The sequence below is a fragment of the Etheostoma spectabile genome, chromosome 1 (assembly GCF_008692095.1).
Source record: "Etheostoma spectabile isolate EspeVRDwgs_2016 chromosome 1, UIUC_Espe_1.0, whole genome shotgun sequence".
Taxonomy (NCBI): Eukaryota; Metazoa; Chordata; class Actinopteri; order Perciformes; family Percidae; genus Etheostoma; species Etheostoma spectabile.
The window spans coordinates 12,142,887-12,162,782 of record NC_045733.1 but is presented as its reverse complement, the minus strand read 5'-3'; the positions used below and the strand labels follow the sequence as shown (position 1 = coordinate 12,162,782).

General features: G+C 40.6%; 1 protein-coding gene across 3 annotated transcripts in view; it reads left to right on the top strand.

Moving 5' to 3' along the window:
• The window catches only part of ankrd11 (ankyrin repeat domain 11), a 117,894-nt gene that overhangs the window by 12,841 nt on the left and 85,157 nt on the right, over positions 1-19,896 (top strand). For 2 of the 3 annotated variants that reach the window (XM_032518243.1, XM_032518223.1), the window contains exon 2: positions 17,717-17,794. The gene's annotated coding sequence lies outside the window, so the exon portion shown is untranslated. Of the gene's footprint in view, positions 1-13,016; positions 13,030-17,716; positions 17,795-19,896 lie in introns of those variants that run through there. The other variant, XM_032518233.1, reaches the window with a different exon arrangement.

Sequence of the window (19,896 nt, the reverse complement as noted above, 5' to 3'; positions counted from 1 at the left end):
CTCCAGGATTTTCCTCCGTTTTGAATTGACGTGAACTCAGGACAAAAGTTGTTGATGCTGTTACTTTTCGTAACCAAATCGTCCGCCTCCATCTTTCATTACTGTTTCCAAACTCATCACTCTTTCTAGGCTCTTTCCCTGCTTTCCTCCAGATACAAAAACACACACCTCATACGTCACACACAAGAGTTATCTCAAGACACTTTACAGATAGAGTAGGTCTAGACCACACTCCAGAATTTACAAGGACCCAACAGTTGTAGTAGTTTCCTCCAGAGCTTATGGCTCGCTCCCTCTCACAGACACACACTTCCCTGCCCAGGAAAGTGGTCTGGATGAGCAGGGAAGTGTGTGTCTGTGAGAGGGAGCGAGCCATAAGCTCTGGAGGAAACTACTACAACTGTTGGGTCCTTGTAAATTCTGGAGTGTGGTCTAGACCTACTCTATCTGTAAAGTGTCTTGAGATAACTCTTGTTATGAATTGATACTATAAATAAAATTGAATTGAAATTGAATAAGAGGGAGTGAAACGCCAAACCTAAGATCATGCCGGCGGCTTAAAAAATAAAATGTCAATTTGTACTCAATTTTCACAATAGTCATTTACTACTTCCCTCATAGAACAAGCCGCATTGTGTATATCCAATGTATGGCCCACCCTTAATTGGCATACATCGGCATGGAAATAATTTTATTTATTTTTTACTGCAGGGATGCTACTTGTCAACAAAGGCTCATAATAAGGTCTTGGCTGCTGAAGTTAGACCTGCGATAGAATCACTATTTGCTCTGACAGCATAAACAGATTTATCAACAAAAACATCTGTGCTGTGTGATCATCACTTGATGTTTGAAAAGCTGAAAGCTTGTAGGTAATCTGACATAAAACGTAAAATGTTGCTAATTTTAGCTCATATTTTTCTGTTCTATGTTCTACATTGCTGTAGCTTGTCAAACCACTGAGATGTCACCTGGGGAATTAGATATTTTTCACAGTTGGCAGCAGCACCGCATCAGCACGTTTCTGGAGTGTACAGACATAGAAAAATTCACGCAGCCGCCACGCAACAGAAACACCACGCCAACGCGACTCATCCAGTGTGTATCCGGTCTAACATAAATTACGTTTTGAGCTAATGCTCTTCTTCAGACTTAACTAGTCTACGGCGTGTGGACCTTTGCCTTGTTTTCATTGTTGACTTGTGTTGGTCCAGCACCTGCCTTTACCGGTATTTGGATGTGCGACTGCTATGCAATATAATAATGTCTAGAATATTCTTACTAAGTCACGGAGAAGGTGAAAGGGGTAGAAATTAGCTAGTGTGTTTAACCAGAGAGGTCAGCAGGCAGTGGAAAATCTCATCTTCAGTGAGCCTACACAGGGACTTTCCCTCCTGAATATGTGGCAGAGCACTTCTTAAAGCTACAGGCCAGTATGTGTTTGGCCCTTGTATCAAGGCCTGTACATCTACGTTGTGTCCCTGTGTCACACACTGTTAATACACTTCACTGAGACATTTGTTTCGCCCAGAAAGGAAGCAGTCTAAACAGGAAGTAAAAAATAGGAGAACAGGAAATATAGAAAACAGTAAGTTGGCCTAGAGCTACCAATAATCTTTCGAGCATTTCACTGTGTTTGTCTGCCAAGGCTTGGAATAGTCACAGATCAGTGATTGGTTGACTAGAGTTAACCAGACACTGATCTTTAAAGTTCTTTTGATACTAGAACCTTCTTTCCTATAAATACACTGCCTTGTTTTTTTGTGTGTGTGTGTGTGTGTGTGTGTGTGGTTGCGTGTGTGCTTGTGTCACTCATACTCCCTGCAGTGACTCTTTTTATAGAAACAGCAGCCAGCAGTGTAATCTCTGGCGTGGATGTAGGACAGTCTTTTATTCCTCCTCATTACTTATGCAAAGCCAGTTCTCAACCACAATCAGTGCATAGCCTGTTTGAACAGTTTTCTTAGAAAAGGGTTAGTACTTAAAGAATCAGCAATGTTTTTGCATGGCACATGTATTCTGCATTTACAGTTACTTTAAAAAAAATCAAATATTAACTTGTCGAGTCTTCAAAATTGCTTTACATCATTGTTTTGTGGAAATACAGTTTAGAGCTAAGATGTTTTCAGAAGTCTTCCACATTGGTGGGGACTCGTGCTGAGGGTCAGCTACCAATAAGTATTACATTCATGGTCTATGGTGTCAGAAAAACACACCTGGAAGGTAGGAAGCACCATTGGTGTAATAAAAGCAGCATCAGTAATCGGATGCCTTCCTGCATTAAAATGGCCTTCTTTTTGTAGCCAGCTCTAAAAAGCTTCGGTGTTAGAGCCCCACCATTAAATTGTCTAACTAATGGAAAAAAAACAGATCCTGTAAGCTTTGAATGTGCACATGGGTTTCCTTATGCATTTAATGTCGCAAAATATTTGTCAGAGGCTATGTTTTGGTTCATACCCCATTAAGGGTCTCATGGTTTTGATACCAAGTAACGTCTGCTTTTGTGGCACTTTCTCTTGCAGAAGTGTCCAACATTGATATCTATTTCAAGCTACAGCTGTTCTATTATGAATGTTTTTCCTATTTAATTATTAATATTGGGCTAAATTTGGATTGGTTGGTTGATAGAGCATTGGGTTTTTGAGTCCATCAACAGTGAAAGGAGGATGGTCAATTCTTCCTTGCGCTTTTCCTTTACAGTCCCAGCCCTGCATACTTTTTCTGCACAACTACGTGGATTTATGCAGATGTGGTTATGGCGATCTATAAAAAATCTCCAAATATTTGTTTTGCACAAACCCACACATGCTTATTGTACTTGCATTATGCAACATATCTGTTCAATTTCATCATATCAAGTGATTCTTGGACAGATTAAATTGTCTGCTGAACTCAGCCCTGTGGTGCCCTGTTAACCGTTGTGTTGTCCTCAAGTCACATTTGACCCATTTTGGGGGAAAAAAATCCGAAGTGTTTTTCAACCAAATTTTCAGAATAATAACGCACACAACACTCTTCACAAGTAAAATAAACAATCAGCCCACTGCTTTCTTTAAATTTGGATGTTGTCTTCAATTTCATAGCATTTATAAAAAAAAAAAATAAAAAAAAAAACATTTTTTATGAAAGACCATTGAACAAAATGACTAAAGGCAACAAAGGTTTTGAAAAAGACGACCAAATCGTTGGGGGAAAAAAGGTTTCAATTTGACCCAGGAAAAAAAAAGTTGCACGGCCAATGGGAAGACAACACAAGGGTTAAGCTTGATTTAAGTGTTGGATTTAATCGCGCCCTACACAAAGTGAGGGCCTCCGTAGATGGGGCACGCGCTCTATGAGAATGCATGGAGAAGTTAATGCTCAACGTATTGTTTGTTGCAATATTCTTTGAAACACCAGAGTTTCTCTCCCTGTCCACATATTTAAGGCTGTTTGTCTCTCTCCGGTCTGTCTATAAAGAATCATACAGATGTTTGTACAGGCGAACCTGCTCTTCCTAGCCAACCACTAAAAGCACAGTAAGTGTTGACAGCACAGTGGGCGCCCAGTAAAAAAAATTCAGAGGTGCACGACCACACGCCGCAACAGCTTGCCGAGCCTTCGCGCTGGAAACGACAGCTGTTGTGACGTCATTTTATGTGGCGCGCGCCTCACACCGGAGACGCCGCAGCTACCATAAACTTAGCAGTAGGGTTCTGTGTTGAATCTACGTCATAGGACCCTACACCTTCCCCCACGCAGTAGCCTGACGTTCCCCTCCCCAGAAATGTAACTACACGTAGCAGCGACGCAGACCGCAACAACTGTGATTTATCCACTTGGCTGGGCTTGGCAGGGTCGTGTTTCCCCCTACTCCTTTCCGGGTTCTCCTTCTCTGTAAACAACATGAAATCAAGGATTTTTCCCTTAGCTTTCTGCCCACAGCCAGAAAGCTTGCACTTTCTCTCTGCCACATATTCCTTCGCATCTCAGAGCCCAGCAGTTCGCTTGCATACTGCATCCTCACATACTCGTCTCCCTTCTCCTCTAACTCTGACAATCTCCTCCCCCATCTCCACCTCTATGCAGTAGCCCTGGTTCCTCAGGAAGCACTGCTTGCAGGAAGCTAAGGGCGTTGAACCTAACTGTTGTTGTTGTTTTCCCCTTTGATAAAAATTGTAGTAAACTATACTCACACACCGACAGCCTTTGTGTTTTTCTGCTTTTAGTTTGCGGAATTTTTGTGAACAGTAATAGAAGATTCTTTACTTACATGCCTTTTCTGATGTCCCAATTGTAAATGTGCTTATGTAAGCAAGCAGTTTTTCTCTGCCAGTAGATTCTGATGCTAATCTTAAACTGTGTCAAGACGGAGTGCATATGTGATTTTATTTAATTTCTTTCAAATCAGAGTCCATACCAGACTGTGGTTAAAGCACTGTGGTTTAGGGCCAAAATACATTTCTGATCGTGTGTTACATTATGAAGCATCCAGAACTTGCAGGTCGTCTGGGACAGGTCTTCTTTCTGTCCCTTGAGTCCAAACTAAACACAGAAGCAGCGTTCAGTTTTTATGCACTGTATATTCGGAACAAATTCCCAGAAAACTGCAAGTCTGATGCAACACTCAGGTCTTCTAAATCAAGGCTGAAGACTTTTCTGTTTGGCGTAATTGTTTTTTTGTTTTTGTTTTTTTACACTGCACTTTTATTGTCGAATTCATATCTTTAAAACCATATTCTATTTTAGCTTGTTTTTATTTTGGGTTGTCTTTAAAGTCCAAGTAAAGCAACATCATTGATTTCTTTCTAAACGCATTAAACATCTTATTAGAAAATACTTTAAAACGTGAAAGGATTGTGAGCTATATATACATTGTAAATGTTCTATTACTAGTGTTAGAAATGGTTAGTGTACAAAAAAATTTTGTGTGCCATGGTGTTCTGCCCTGCTAAAGAGAGTTAGTTGTGGATTATTAATTGTTGTTAAAGTTATAACCTTAAGTAAGAAGGGTATGCAGTTAATACGCTGTTAGTACACTCACAGCTTGCCCAAATTGGCTTTAAAAACGTATACTAGACATTTGTATTAAATGGCCACCATCCAAAGTCTCGTATTTTTATATTCCTTAGTGTGAACATGGCTTCAGTCATACCTCCACAGAAGCGATTAGAGAGAGCTGTCCCATGCTTTTAATCTGGGGAAGTTCAAAGCCCTTTACAGTAGACTCGGGCGCTTTCCCTTCCTTGGAGTGAGAGAAAAAAATAGCATATACACTCACACCGCGTGGGTGTGTATGTTCATGGTATGCGGCCCTCAGTGGGAATCAGTGTTAACATTAGTAGCTTAAGTATACTCTGCCTTTGAGTGTTGTAATGTAGCATGTTTATTGTCAGTGATAGCTCTAGGGAGTTTTATTGTCTTATACATATACAACATATACGTGCAGAACCACAAATTGCCATATCAATTTCCCTCACTCTGTGTGCTTTGCAGTAGTTTCACACTGCTTTGATTCATGCAAAACCTCTGGCGTTTAGACAGCTTTCCAATGAGGCTGCAATGAGAAATCGAAGAGAAAAACTCAGGAATGTTTGTGTGTGGCTCAAGCCTGTCAAAAGGGAGGAGAGGGACACTGACATCCTTGTTAAGGTGACCGTGGCATTATGGATGATGGCTGTACACTTGCACATGCAGCAAGCTATCACACCTACACTGTGGAACCATACTGTCCCATAATCTTTCTGGTTGCTCCATATTGTAAAGATGTTGTATTTTGATGAACAGCAATTGCATTGATATAAATCTGAGTTTCACATCCCCATGTAGAACTGGTGAAGTGTGTGTCAACTGAAGATATTTATTAAATTGCTACTTCTTAACTGAATTGTGTGGGTGAACGAGTGGCCGCAGGCATACAGAACCAACACTTTGGATGTGTTCTGTGGTGTTGGAGCATGTGCAGGTGTTAATGTCGATAATGTACCATGTGCTGCTGCTGCTCCTCCATTTCCAATATTCAAAGAGCTCTTTTCTCTTTTTTTTTTCTTTCACTGCAACCATGGCAACAGAAAACGACAAATGGCAGAACTGTGGAAACGCTAAGGTTGTGTGTGAAGCTGAATGACAGAGCAAGCTTTCTTTGTAGAGAATCAAATCACAGTGTGAGAGAATAGGCTGACTATCCTTCACTTACTGTAAAATGCTTTTATTTCTTTTTTAATAAAAAACACAGAATATTTAGTGTTCAAGATAGTTGAATGAAACTTTACTTCTCAAATGAAATCTACCTTTTGCCAGACATTTGGCAATTACATTAAGTACCTGAGGCTAAAGTGCCGCATTCCAGTTCTTATATCAATATGCAATATCATGATCAGGGATAGGAATATATACAGTGGAGTCTCGTTTACTAGACACTGCAGAGCCAGTATCTGCATTAGTGAGAGTGTGTGGTTTTCTTGTTGTTTTTTCATTGCATGTGCACGGCCATTAATAAAGACAATCAGAAAGTATTGGTTGCTGGGAATTTAGTGAAGTTGGTAACATACGTTAATGGGACATGAATGCACACCTGATTTGTAATCAAGAAACAAGTCCATTTCAGACACACCGGTAAGGGGATTTTATCTTTGCTATTTGGTAGTGTTACTTTCCTTCAGAGGGCTGAATGATATGATTGTGTTCTGCTCTGTGTGCGTGTTATGGAAAAAAAACAGAGTGATAAAGACTAAAAGCCAGAGTGTATGAGCTTACCTGAAACTATTTAGCTATTAGTCATTGACCAAAGCAATGAAAAAGGGTGCTTTGTTAACTCATGGGTATTAGATTCCACCATTTTAGTCCGCCTGTGTGGGGAAAATGCTCTTCTACCTTGGTATATTATTTTACACCTGACAAGAGAATAAATCAATGTCCATTAGCCAATGGACAGAGCGAGTCTGAAGTACTGCTGTTTTTCTAGAGCGTCATCCAATGCTGTAAAATAGAACAGTAGCATGTTCTGTTGCAGGGCAGTAAGTACACCCACGCCAATCCACGTCTTGTTGACACTGATGTGTAGGGTTATATAAAAAAAAAAAAATACAAGAGGCTGTTTTGACATGCGTCTTTTAGACAAGTGTGTTTTGAATATATATATATATATATATATATATATATATATATTACCCTTTCAATAGCTACAGTATAGATAATTTTATTCATACTGGAGCAGTACACAATTAAACATTAACCTGAGAGATTTGTTTTCTGCCTGATAAGCGTAAGTGGAGAAAGGATTAGGGCTGGGGCAGTATTGTATTTTTTCCCTACAGCGGTTGAAAAATAAGATATTCCTGCGGTATCGCAACCCCCTCACGAGAGTAGGATAAGTTTGAGCAAGAATGGCAGGGGGCCTTAAATGAGTGACGTCAGTGCGCAAGGAGAGCAAGCGGTAACGGAGAGTGGTGTATGAGTGCAGCTGTGAGTGAAAGAGTTAGCAAAGTTGATGTCAAGTGAGTTAAAAGTGAACAATAAAACAACAAGCTAGTGCTTCTCAAGACACAGTGGCTTTATCTGTTGTCAGTACTGCCGGTAAAGTGAATGGCGTACCCCCGAAAAAACATTGGCTTAAACCTTAGCCTTCAACATATGTTGCAGCCATTGACTGAATAAAAATATTGCAACAGTGTTTCCATTTCAGCTCAATGAGAGTCTTTACTGAGTTTTGCTGTCATTTAGGGACACAATGGTTTCTCTCATCTCCGTTGATCCATTCCACAGACAGTTCAGAAAGCTCTTTTGTCAAAAAATTAAAATATAAATAAAATAGTTTGCCGACAATGCTAAGTTTAGCCCGTCTAGCAGCTGAGCAGGCCGAGAGCAGAGAGGGCGACTCAGCAGTTTTCTGACTTGTTGCGCTCTCTACCAATATAAGCATCTCTGTTTTAGGCGAAGAAATGTGCATGCAGGCTGAAATTCAACTGTGTGGATTTATCGGAATAAAGCTATGAACAGAAGGAAACTCCGCTAGCTGCTAGGCTAATGTGCAATGGTAAACACTGCAGCGTTAATGGGAATGTGTCTACCTCAGCTGATACCGGGGAAATGTCCAATACATTTCTCCCTTCCAAGACATTACACATGTACTCTTGCTTATAGGCCTAATAGTCAACGCAAATGGAATGTTAATATGTGTCATGGAACGTTGTGCTCCCCAACTCGTGAAAGGTTGGATTTGCTCCATCTTTTGATTTTAAGTTTTGTTTAAAAAACCTTGAATCCATGTAAGACACAACGTCATCATACACAATCCATGTCATTAGAATCAACGTGCAGACAAGCAGGCCAGTGTTGTTTTTTTTGCGATGACAAGCTGAGACCCGCGTTAGGCATCATGTGACCGCGGTAATGCATTAACCGTCCCAGCCCTAGAAATGATTGGTGCAAAACTTGGACAAGCAGCTTGTCCCTAAAATGAGAAAAGCAGGTCCACCTTTGGGTCGTGACACACTAACCCGATAACCGGCGTTGGACAGTCTGGCGAGGTCGGGGATTCAAGTCTGTTTGGTGTGTGTTCCGTGTCGTCATCCGCCCGGAGTGTTCCAGAGGAGCCATCGGCCTTCATTTTGGCTGACTTGACATGCTCAGTTGGAAGGCGGGCGCAGTCGGACTCAAATGACTAATCTGATTGGTGGAGTACAAAACCCGGAAACAAGAAGCGGGATGAGCGTGACTAGAGTCTCTTAAAATCTGACGGAAATCTTTTAAACTGACCTTTTGTTGATCTGAAATGAAGACAGTTTCAGCAACTGCATGCCCTGTGTCTCGCTTAAAATGTTTTCTGAAACCCGTTTTGGTGAGTAAAATAACGTAAAACCGCCATGACCGTCTGGCTTTGAATTTCCAGAGAAAAAGGACCCGCGTGACGCATTCGTCTAATCAGCTGCTGCTTTTCTTTTTTGGGCGTCAATACAGATTAGCGCCGCCTGCAGTTATGGAGACGTATTATGTCTTGTCGCTTTGGTGTGTTTTTTTATTTTTAAAGATTATTTTTTGGGGCTTTCCCTTTTATTATAGTGGATAGACAGGAAAGGGGGAGAGAGATGGGGAATTACATGCAGCAAAGGGCCGCGGATCGGATTCAAACCCGGCCGCTGCAGGACTACATGGGGTGAACGCTCTTACTGGGTGAGCTAGAGAATGCCCCCCGAGGCACTTTTTTATCCTACTCGGGGAGACTGCTCAGTCTAACTGACTTTTCTGCCGAGGGTCGGCCGTCTGGTTGGCGTGTCAGGGGCATTAAAGGTCAGCTTACCTTAAGTTAGTCAATCTGTGCTGTAATTGTTGCTAGCTCCGTGGCTAACCCTCTTTACTTAAACCAGCAGATAACAAGCAGGCAGGACACAGGCTTTTTTCTTGGGTCTTGAGGAGTTGTAGCATTCACTGTAAGATAAACTGTACACAGACTGCGCTGCTATGTTCACAGCTATAATGTTACTGCTAAATTCATGCTCAGCGACAAATGCACCTCCCTCTCTTTTGCCCGCTGTCTCCACCGTGAACTTGTCGATATCTGGGCATACGTGTAGAAGACAATGAGGGGATGCCCATCCCCTGCACGGGCTTGTCGTCCAGTTGCTGTTGACATTATTTGTACGTTCAGTCGCTACGGTGGTGCACATAAGCTGTATGATGGAAGAGAAAACCCTGGAAAGTAAATTTCAAAAACTAATTTATTATGTAAGAGATAAAAATACGTTAGCAGCTTCTAAACTGAGGATTTGCTTGCTCCTCTCATTTTCATGCCATTGTTAATTGATGAATACTTTTGGGTGCTACACTGCTTTGCAGGCGACCTGGGCTCTGGTGACTTTAATTTTTTTTGTTTTACTTTTTACACAATGTATGGAATAGACTATTTAATTGATAAAGTACGGAAAGAAACTGATACTTAATGATAATCTGAAGTTGTAATGGGTGGAACTAGATTGGCCACTGAGGTGACTTGGCAAATCCAAAGCTGATTTGTCTTAACATAAGAGTCAATTCAATTGTCGACATTAATTACATAATACATCCAAAGCCAAGGTCTTTGCTTGGCTCCCTCTGTATTCTCATGGTTGGGCCTATAATAAGATTTAAGAGAGAAGAAAACAAGCTATGCATTCAAATAAACATCCTTGTTTCAGACATTTCATAGAAAGTGTCCTACAGCAATATAAGGTAGAAACAGGATAGGATAGATTGTTTTTACATGTGTATTTAAAGACTTTTATGTGATAATATAGTGTTGTGCTTCACTGAATTGCTGGCTTTGGTGGTGATTACCTTCACATGCATCAATCACAAGTAACAGACATAGAAATAAAACCAGCTAGATTGCACTATTTTTTTTCACAGCCCTGGTTGTAATTGGCCACAATACTTGCACGCCATGCATGATTTTCAGTTTATACCCTTACTTCTTTAAATGAATTCTTGTGATGAGTAACTGGGTGCAAACCAATGGGTGTTTCACCTTGTCAGATAGGACTGTATTTAGCGGGCCTGAGACGTTTTGGTTGAGCTTTTGTCTTGTCGATGAGGCATTTGGATTAATTGAATAAGAAATTGATTAATATTTAGGAAGCAGCTCTGAACAGCAATACTGGGAAGGTTTCCGCCATTATGTTTTTGTTGCTATCTTCATTTTCATTCCAGATTCATCAGCGGAAATACTGTGTTATGTACTGGAAATGTTTAAGTGGCACATTAAGAACACATGCAAGTTTTAGGTTGAGGCCACCATTTATAAAAAAGAAAAAGAAAAAGAAAAAAGTCTTTTGACTGAAGATTTATTTTCCAATCCAGAGAGCTTGTTACCTTGACAACAGCAGAAGATTCATAGCAAGGGGAGCATGGCTGAGCCGAACAAACAAGCGCTGTTGCTTACTGTGTCACGAGTATGGCTGCCTTGTTATTGCAGCCCTTCTCCTCCCCTGACTTATCTGACTTCATTTAATATCAGGCTTTATTTAGCTGGTTTGTTATTCAACTAGTATCAACCAATCCCAGCCGTCTAACAGACTCACATTTTTATCTTTTATCTAGAAAAAACATTTTTCCTTAACTCCCTCCTCTCTCTTTCACTTATTCTCATCCTCTTCTCTGCATTTGCTTTTTATTCCGTCTTCTATGCTGATGCTTAATCTCGCACTAGTGTGTTTGGTCTTTAGATTTACGGATTCAGATAGAGCTGTCAATGTGCTGTCTGTGTTGGTTGCTCATGCTGGAACTATGGAGGATCAGTGTGTTGTGGTGTCTCCCTGCAGAAGCCAGGCTTTATGAATAATGTAGGTGTTTTTGAAGAAGAGAGGTGTGGTGTGCATCTCTTTTTCTTTCTCCTCCCCCTGGCCCATCTCCCTCTTCCCCCAGCTGTCTTCCCACACCCTCCAGTGTCAGATTTCCCCTCCAGTGTTTGAGCATAGAAGAGCAGATGACTCAATCTAATTAGTGAAGCTATTACAATGAGCTCCGATACCTGATGCTTTGACATAATGCAGGCCGAACCCAGGTGGTTGTATTGAGCTGCTGTTGCTTCCTATTGTTTATTTGGTTTCAGACGTAACATAGGGGTGGGTTTTATCGACATTATCGACATAAGGGCTGCTGAGGGAATTTTTTTAGTTGGTTAAAAAAAAGTATCACTAGAAAACTGCACTTTAAAATGTTAACTATCATTCTTTTTTATGGCTGCCTTTTTGTGATCACTTCGATGTATAATTTGTTTTATAAAGTTGGAAATAGTTTCCTTTCAGTTTGTTTAATTCAACATGTAATTTGTTGCATTTTAGCAGTTTACTGAAAGCATTAGAAAAGCAGAACTGAGTACATTTTAACATCTATTTATTTATTGCAAGTAATCTCGTCATTGTGTTATTCAACGTTATTGCATATTATCTCCTCATACATAAACTATCACTGAACTCTCTAGTCTAAGGCATTTCACAGTGGGAGGTTTATAGCATTATAACCAAACACTATAAACTTGTTTTACTGAAAAAAAATCACAATAGGTTATATACACTGAACAAAATTGTAAACACAACACTTTTGTTTTTTGCCCTCATATTTCATGAGCTGAACTTGGAAGATCTAAGACTTTTTCTAGGCACACAAAAGGCTTATTTCTCTAAATATTGTTCACAAATGTGTCTAAATCTGTGTTAGTGACGACATATTAGACACTCCATCCAAAAAAAAAAAGGCCACTCTATAATGTGCAATTTTCCTGTAATTTGCCCACCCAGGTCATCCCCCCCCCCACCCCCATTACAGTAATTCTGCACATTTTAGAGTGGCCTTTTATTGTGGCACACACCTGTGCCATAATCATCCTGTCTAATCAGCATCTTGATATGCCACACCTGTGAGGTGGATGGATTTTCTCGGCAAAGGAGAAGTGCTCACTAATGCAGATTTGGACAGATTTGTGAACAAAATTGTATATGAGAGAAATAAGTAGAGTTGGCGTTGGTAAGTAATCTATCAGAAGTGTGCACTTCCACATATTTGATTGGTCAACACAGCACCTTGCCGGGTGAAGTCTCATCGCGCTCCAACAAAAGTTGATCCATGTAAAATTTTAATGCAGGACAGCGCTGCGTTTTTTCGGCTAGACCCTCTGCAATGGCACCCCCACTATGTTGACAAAGTGGCCTCATTTAAATTAAGAAGAAAGCATTTTGTCATACAGGGCTGAAGTTGGTCCGAACGCAACCTGATCCATGGGAACTTATTTGTTTTTAACACATTGCTATTGATTGGACAGCAAACACCACAACTTTGAGCTAATGGTATGTTACAGAAGTCCATTACCAGACTGCTTTGGCTAAACATGCTTTATTTCATCAAGCCCAACAGCACTACTTGTAAGGTTTGTCTTGCTTAGATTCTGTGCCAACATTTCTAATCCTGTGCTTACTATGTCCCTTAAATGAACTCCACAAAAGGCTGCATTGTGATTGTGAATCCATCTCCCTGCATGATGTGAACGAGGCTTGTCACGCTTTATGAAATCAGACAGAGGTCAGCGCTGTTTTTCCAGGTCGCCTTTCAGCTGGCTCTGATCTGCTCTCAGATAGGACAAGCAGACACAGGACTGGCTGGAGAGGTGCTCTGTTGCCCTGGGGGGCACATTGGTGTCTTTCGTGCAATATGGTCCTGATTTCCCATATAAAGGCAGCAGCGATACCAGTTTGTTGTAATGGAAGATGTTCTTGTAATCAGATGCCAAATGGCAGAGAAGCAAGACAAAAGATGCCTGTGTCCTGAAGACAGCATTCAAGCCCCTGTCTCCTCCTTAATCCCACAGTATCAAGGGGAGGTCTCCCTCTTTTATATATTTTTATTTATATATATATATATATATATATATATATATATATATATATATGTATGTATGTATGTATATCATGTGCCAACACTGGTCATCAAGTCTCCGTTCCATTGTGTTTAAGATTAGTTAAGTGGTGTAAAATGCTCTGCTGATATATCAACTGTTAGATAACAGGGACATGTCCAGTGAACATGCAGCAGAATTAAATATGCAGACATGTTGTCATGGTGATGCTGAACTAGAAATGTGCTGTAATTATGCACGAAAAAACTGAATGTTTGGCCTCAGCTTCAAGTGGTGTGGAGGCAGTCCTTTTGACATAAGGCAAGGTTAAATGAAGCCCAACTTTAGTGCCTCTGCAAAATGGTCTTGGGAAGGAACTTGTTGGTTTTCACCCTGATAAGATATTTATATAATAAGATATAATGAAAGGTAAAGTTAACTGTTAACACAATACTGTAGCATGATCCATTTAAATTAGCTGGATACATATAACGGAATTTGGTTTTACCAGTGTATCGCCCTGTGTAACTATAATTCGTCCGCTGTAATCCTGCCACAATCCGTCCTGAAATGTCCCAGTTAGATAATAGATGCCGTAACATTAAACACATTCTTTGTAAATCTTTAGAACAATTCCCCCAAAAGAACCAAGCAGGCCTGCCTTGTTGCACAATTCAAATTTTCTTCAAAACATGCCATGTTTAGGATGTAGCTTGCTGGCTTGAAGTTTGTTGTTGATCCATGCAACAACGGCTTTACGTGCTGAAGGCGAAGCAATGTTCGCGGTCTGGGCGATTTTCATGGTGTAAAACATTGTATTGCAGTATACATTACTTGCAAGGTTGAAACAATGTAAGGAGGATGCCATCTCAAATCCTTCAACACCACCAATTTGATTACTCATATGAAGAACTGCCATTGAGAAGTTCACAAACAATTTCAGGGGCAAGTTACTAGCAAGCATCCTAAATGTGAACTGTGGCAGGTGCAGCCCACACATAAGGGAGTGTGCGGTGGAGGAAGAAAAGAAGAGAGGTGTGTGTGTGTGTGTGTGTGTGTGTGTGTGTGTGTGTGTGTGTGTGTGTGTGTGTGTGTGTGTGTGTGTGTGTGTGTGTGTGTGTGTGTGTGTGTGTGTGTGTGTGTGTGTGTGTGTGTGTGTGTGTCGAAAAAGTTGGCAGTTACGCTATAGCTGTGGCAGTGCACAGTGTGTGCAGTTTATTTGTCAGTGAATAAATGCTACACCACTATAAGATCCAAGCCATGTTTTGCTTGCAACTTGCTGGTCAAAGTGAAAGGGGTTAGCCACAGAGCTAGCAATAACTTAAGCAAAGGCTCAGTAACTTGAGAGTGGCTGGCTCTTTAGGTGGACCATCTTTTCGAGTTAACATTTGCAGAACGATAGCTGAAGTAAAAAAGCTCCCTGTCAAACCCAGCGTTAGTACGTTAAAGACTACAGCCGCGCACTCTCTCTCTCTCTCTCTCTTGGCCGAGACATGCGTGTACACTGTACACTTCACTGGGGCGCTGTCTCACGCAGACCGCTCTTTCTCTGTTTAAATGAGTCGGGAAGTGGACAGCAAAACCTAATTTTACATTTAATGAAATTAAACAAAGTGAAATGTTCTCCCTTCATCCTATAATTGTCATGAATCAGTACTAGAGTAGCCTACTTCCTTGTGTACTGCTGCAATGAATAAAATGCAGAGGAGGAAAAAAGAGCATCTGTCTTCACAAAAATCATCTGTTGAGTAATTTATTTGTGCTCTAGAATATAATCACTGTGAAAACAATAACACACTCTTTATTTCTCTCTGTCTATTGTACAATGACAAATTCAAGTACAAAATAACTGGTCTCAACTACTCCGACGTACATATGGAATAAGTAACGGTGTGACTGTTAGTTATACAAGACAGAAGCCAGTCATTTGAGTTTGTCAGTGCTTGTTTTTTTCATTTTGTGACTTGATTTGGATAAAGGACTATTTTTCCAGTCTTATTTCTACATTGAAGTATTTTATTTTTTTAATAGTGTCAAAATCTCAAGAGCTGAGTGTCGCGTCACACCCCTAGTGGTTCTGTAACTCGTTGAGGCAAAACAATTTGGTAAATCTATTATTCATGTATTATCCCAAAAAAAATAGTTTATATTCTATCTGGTGTTTTATCTGATTGAGGATGTAATTGTTTTGTGTAAATTTGGCCTGTCAGCAGTTTTGTGTGTGTGCTACACACATGTGTCACTCTTTCATTCTCTCCTGGTGTAGCTTAGTCAAAGCGAATTAACTAGGAAGCAATAAGGAGCCCTTCAATGCCACCCAGTGCATTACCACTCCAGTCTTGTAAACATATTAGGTTAGTTGGAAATTTCTTCTTCAACACAATTCTGTTTCTACCACTAATGCTGATGGAAATATGCATGTCCAGAGGCAAACAAGGACCAAGTAATTTTTCAATAATCTGTGTGCATGCAAAAGAATTTTGTAGAAGTTTTACAACAAGGATGTTTGAAAATGAGATCTTTCCATTTGAATAAATACAAGGACTACAGTTTTGGGACAATGCAAGGGCTGGGTTATGCTCGAAAATAACTAGTTTGAATGATGTGTTGTCCAACATGGTTGGAAGGCGCAAGTGCATAGTGAAAAACCAACATTCGTAGGAAGGGGAAGCCACAATATTGTTTTAAACACCGCACATTTCCAAATGCACTTCCTCTCCTGGAAGGCACAAATGTATGTGTAGCGAGTGCTTTCTCACCTTTTGCGGAGGGTGTAAATGTTGTATTGTCGGTATTATAAATATGCAAGAGTGGTCGGGCACAGCTGCCCAAATCCGACGTCTGCAACATAGTAGAACACTCTAACTACACTGAGTTTAACCTTGAGAAGAGCTGGTGCATCCTTTGTATTTCTATACCTTGGCTATTAGTAATGTCCATAGCATCTCAGTTCTTGTGGCCAGAGGAATGTGTCCTGTGTGTTGTTGTCTTGTTCCCATGAAGAGGAGTGTTATTTGAAGTGTGTTGTATAGTGTGCTGTAAGGTTTTGTAAAGTAAAATGAAAACTATCAAGTGAAAAGTGTCAGGTTGTTTGACTATAGGAGGAAGACTTAAGAGGTTAAGCACAGCCTTTCTTTATCCTCTCTAATAACAACATATTGAAGTGTATTAGTTTAAATGCAATTTTCAACCATTAGAAGCTTTTAGAGGCTTTGTACACTGAAATAAACAAGGGATCCATTTTCTTACTGAAAGCAGCTCCACCCATTTCACTTTCTGACTATTGTCAGTGTAGACATTTTTTATTATTCAGGATATCACCAGTTTAGCCCCCCTCCGTATGGTCTGCCCCCTAAATCCTGATAAACCCTTGTCCTCATTGTTGAAAGGAGACTGGGGGAAGGGCGGCCGGCCGGGAAGGTTAGGAACATGAGCGGGAATGGGCTTTAGCTGGTTAGGTTTGGCTGTCTTGTGCTTCATTTTGCTACTTACTGTGTACTATATATAGAAATTAAGACTACACCGATATAGGCTTTTTGAGACCAAAACCGATGTTAGAGGGGAGAGATTCACCAATTAACAATATGGCGACTGATATGTAGTGAATTTTTGTCCTCTTGGCTGTGGCTTGGTAGCGTCACATTCCCCCCCGACTCATGCCCAGCTATTCATTTCCGGGTTCTACTTCTTCGTAAACAACATGAAATCAAGGAGAGGGTTAACTTTTCTTGCTACAGCTTTCTGACTGGTCAAAAAGCACAGGGGAGACACTTTGTTTCCCTGTCTCCGTCACCGAAATCAGTACTCGCTCAGAAGCTAATCCTGTCATTCTCTCACTCGCTCTTCCACACACTCCCCATGTGTACACACATACCGGCTCTGCTATTCTTTTAAAGGGATATGCTAGAACATGCAGACACACCAGCACACAAGCATAAATCCTCAGAGCGGCGTAGGCCATTTACGTGGGCTACGGTGTAGGATCTGTGTACAGCCTCCCCACAGCTATAAATCAGCTTTAAGAATATTGTTAAGCAGTTCCTTACAGATAGGTTTGGGGGGAAAAAGAGCTATGTTGTCAAATCTGTACTCTTTATCAGCACGTAGGTGCAGAGCTCGGTTAAAATGGATAAGGACCATGGTTGGAGTGCTCAATGTTGGGTTGAAGAAACAAAAAGTGCATGTCAGTGCCACTGTGTCCTTTTCTTCCATAGGCCTTTATTAGCTTGCCAGAGAACTGTGGATGAACCGATGCTGGGAGAAGAAACATGACCCTCTGCATCCACCCCAATACCCATCCATTGCGAGGAATGTGAAACTGCTTGTGCTGTCCTTGTAATTAATGCTTGGTTTTGTTTTCATCTTCTTTTTCAGGATTCTGTGGACTCAGACGGCAGGTGTTTTTCTAGTTGGATTTTAGCCCACTGACATTCTCCCACAGCCATGGAATCGGTATGTTGAAGAATAACATCTTTTTGAAATTCTAACCATCGGTCTGATGCTCAGGCTTCACAGGGCAGCTTTTATTGACGCACTATTAGTTAAGCATTTGTTTCTGAAATTATGTTTTTTTGACTTTTTGGTTTGTGTTGGCATAATAATACACTTGCAGTACATGATGGTGTGTGTTTGTTTGTGGGGATTCTTGTGAACACAGAAACTGGAGAAAAGGATTGAAATGTCACATTTCTACCTTTTTTATGTTTTTATCATCCTTCACCTGGAGCATACATCATTTTACCATGTAAGGGACATTGAATATTCCTTAAGTCTTACTGACATGTAAAACGGAATTTATTTTTGTGTCAGCCATGTGACACGTGAATACGCAGGTTGGGTTTGATATGTTTGTAATTTTCTTAGTAAATAACCTCGTTGCAGTAAAGATACATAATGCAGCTCAAGTACCTCTTGTTTAGCCAAACAACCAGTGTAGTGCTTCTTGTCTTTTTTTAACCAGTGTAAAGAAAGACTGTTGCTTTCAAACTACAAGCATCAGGCTCTCTGCTTTATTGTCAGCCATGCAGGAGGTTGTGTGTGCAGGAGTTGCTTGTACCAACAGGCAGGCTGAAAGCGCAGCAGCATTGAGCTCTATCCACTGGAATGCATGTATTAAGAATGGGGCTTAGTGCACGCCTAACCTCTGCTTGTGTGTGTGTGTGAGATTGTGTGTGTGATTGTGAGTGAGAAAAGTAGGTCACAGCTTCTATAGTGCAGAACTAGCATGTGTCCAACAAAAGCCCTCCATTAGCCTCTCTCACTCACACATGCATTGCCCACGCACAAATACACCTTCCTGTTGGTTAATGTGACTGTAGCTGAAAGTTCTGATTAATGTATAATTTTATATTACGAGTGCATGACCACTTTTATTGGATGTCTTAATGTCAGACACACAAGTGTTTACTCCACCACAAGCAAAGTTCCACACCGATCACACTACTGGCATTATACACAAGCATCATTGTTTCAAATTCCTGTCAACGAACGTGCTGCTTAGTTTTAACTTGAAGGCTGCGATTATGGATTGCATTCACTGGTTAGGCACGTCAGTCCTAAAGCATATATTTCTAATTTAAGTAGAGCTAATGCACAATTGAGATTACTACTCTGTCACAGACAGGGTAATCATCAAAAACATGCCATGTCACACAGCTAGAAACATCACAAAACCATTAAATATTACAAAGAATTTGTGGCTTAGTGAGCATGGACAGCCTATGTCCCTGACACCAACATGAGGAGAAGAAGCCCTTAATTATCCTCTTATTTGGGAAATTCAAGTTTTACATTCTGTTGTTGTTGTTATTCAGTAGGGCAGGATATCTGCATTGATCTCCTGATTTTAGTTTTGATTCACAAAGTCAATATTTGAGGGCTTAAAGCCCATGTTGCAGGTTTAATTTTCCAACGAATTTGCACTTATTGATTGTTGGTAATAAACATTCAAACTGTTATCCACTGTATATGATATTGAAAAGTATCACATAACATAAAATAACACGAAAAAGTAGGTCATATTTTACAGTGGTTTGCTTTTCTCCCAAAATGCAATGCATGACGTCACACAAGGGAGACGATAGGCCAGCCAGCTTAGAGAGACCATTGACAGTTACGAGAGAAATAAAAGACAACAGTGTACGAAAGAGCGTTCAGCAACAGATTATAGATAATACATACACATACATAGATAGCCTATATATATAGCTAGACAGATAGACAGTATTGATAGATATATTTAAAGAGAGAGAGATAGATAGCTATAGCTAGCATACCGGTATAGCTAGCGAGCTAGCTAGCTGTAGGTTAGCTAGCTAGGTAGGAAGGTCGGTACAATTTGTCCGTGTTAGGCGGGCAGATTTTTCAAAGAGGGACGTAACCAAGAATTCAAAGATCTGAAAGTGAAACACAGCTTAGACGGGGGATGTTGTTCGGCTTTTCACAAGTTTAGAACTAGCTAACGCTACACCGCCGGACGTTAGCACAACAGTGTTAGCCTAGTCTGCTAGGTAAATATTACAACTGCCTTTGGTGTTGCCTATATATGCGTCCAT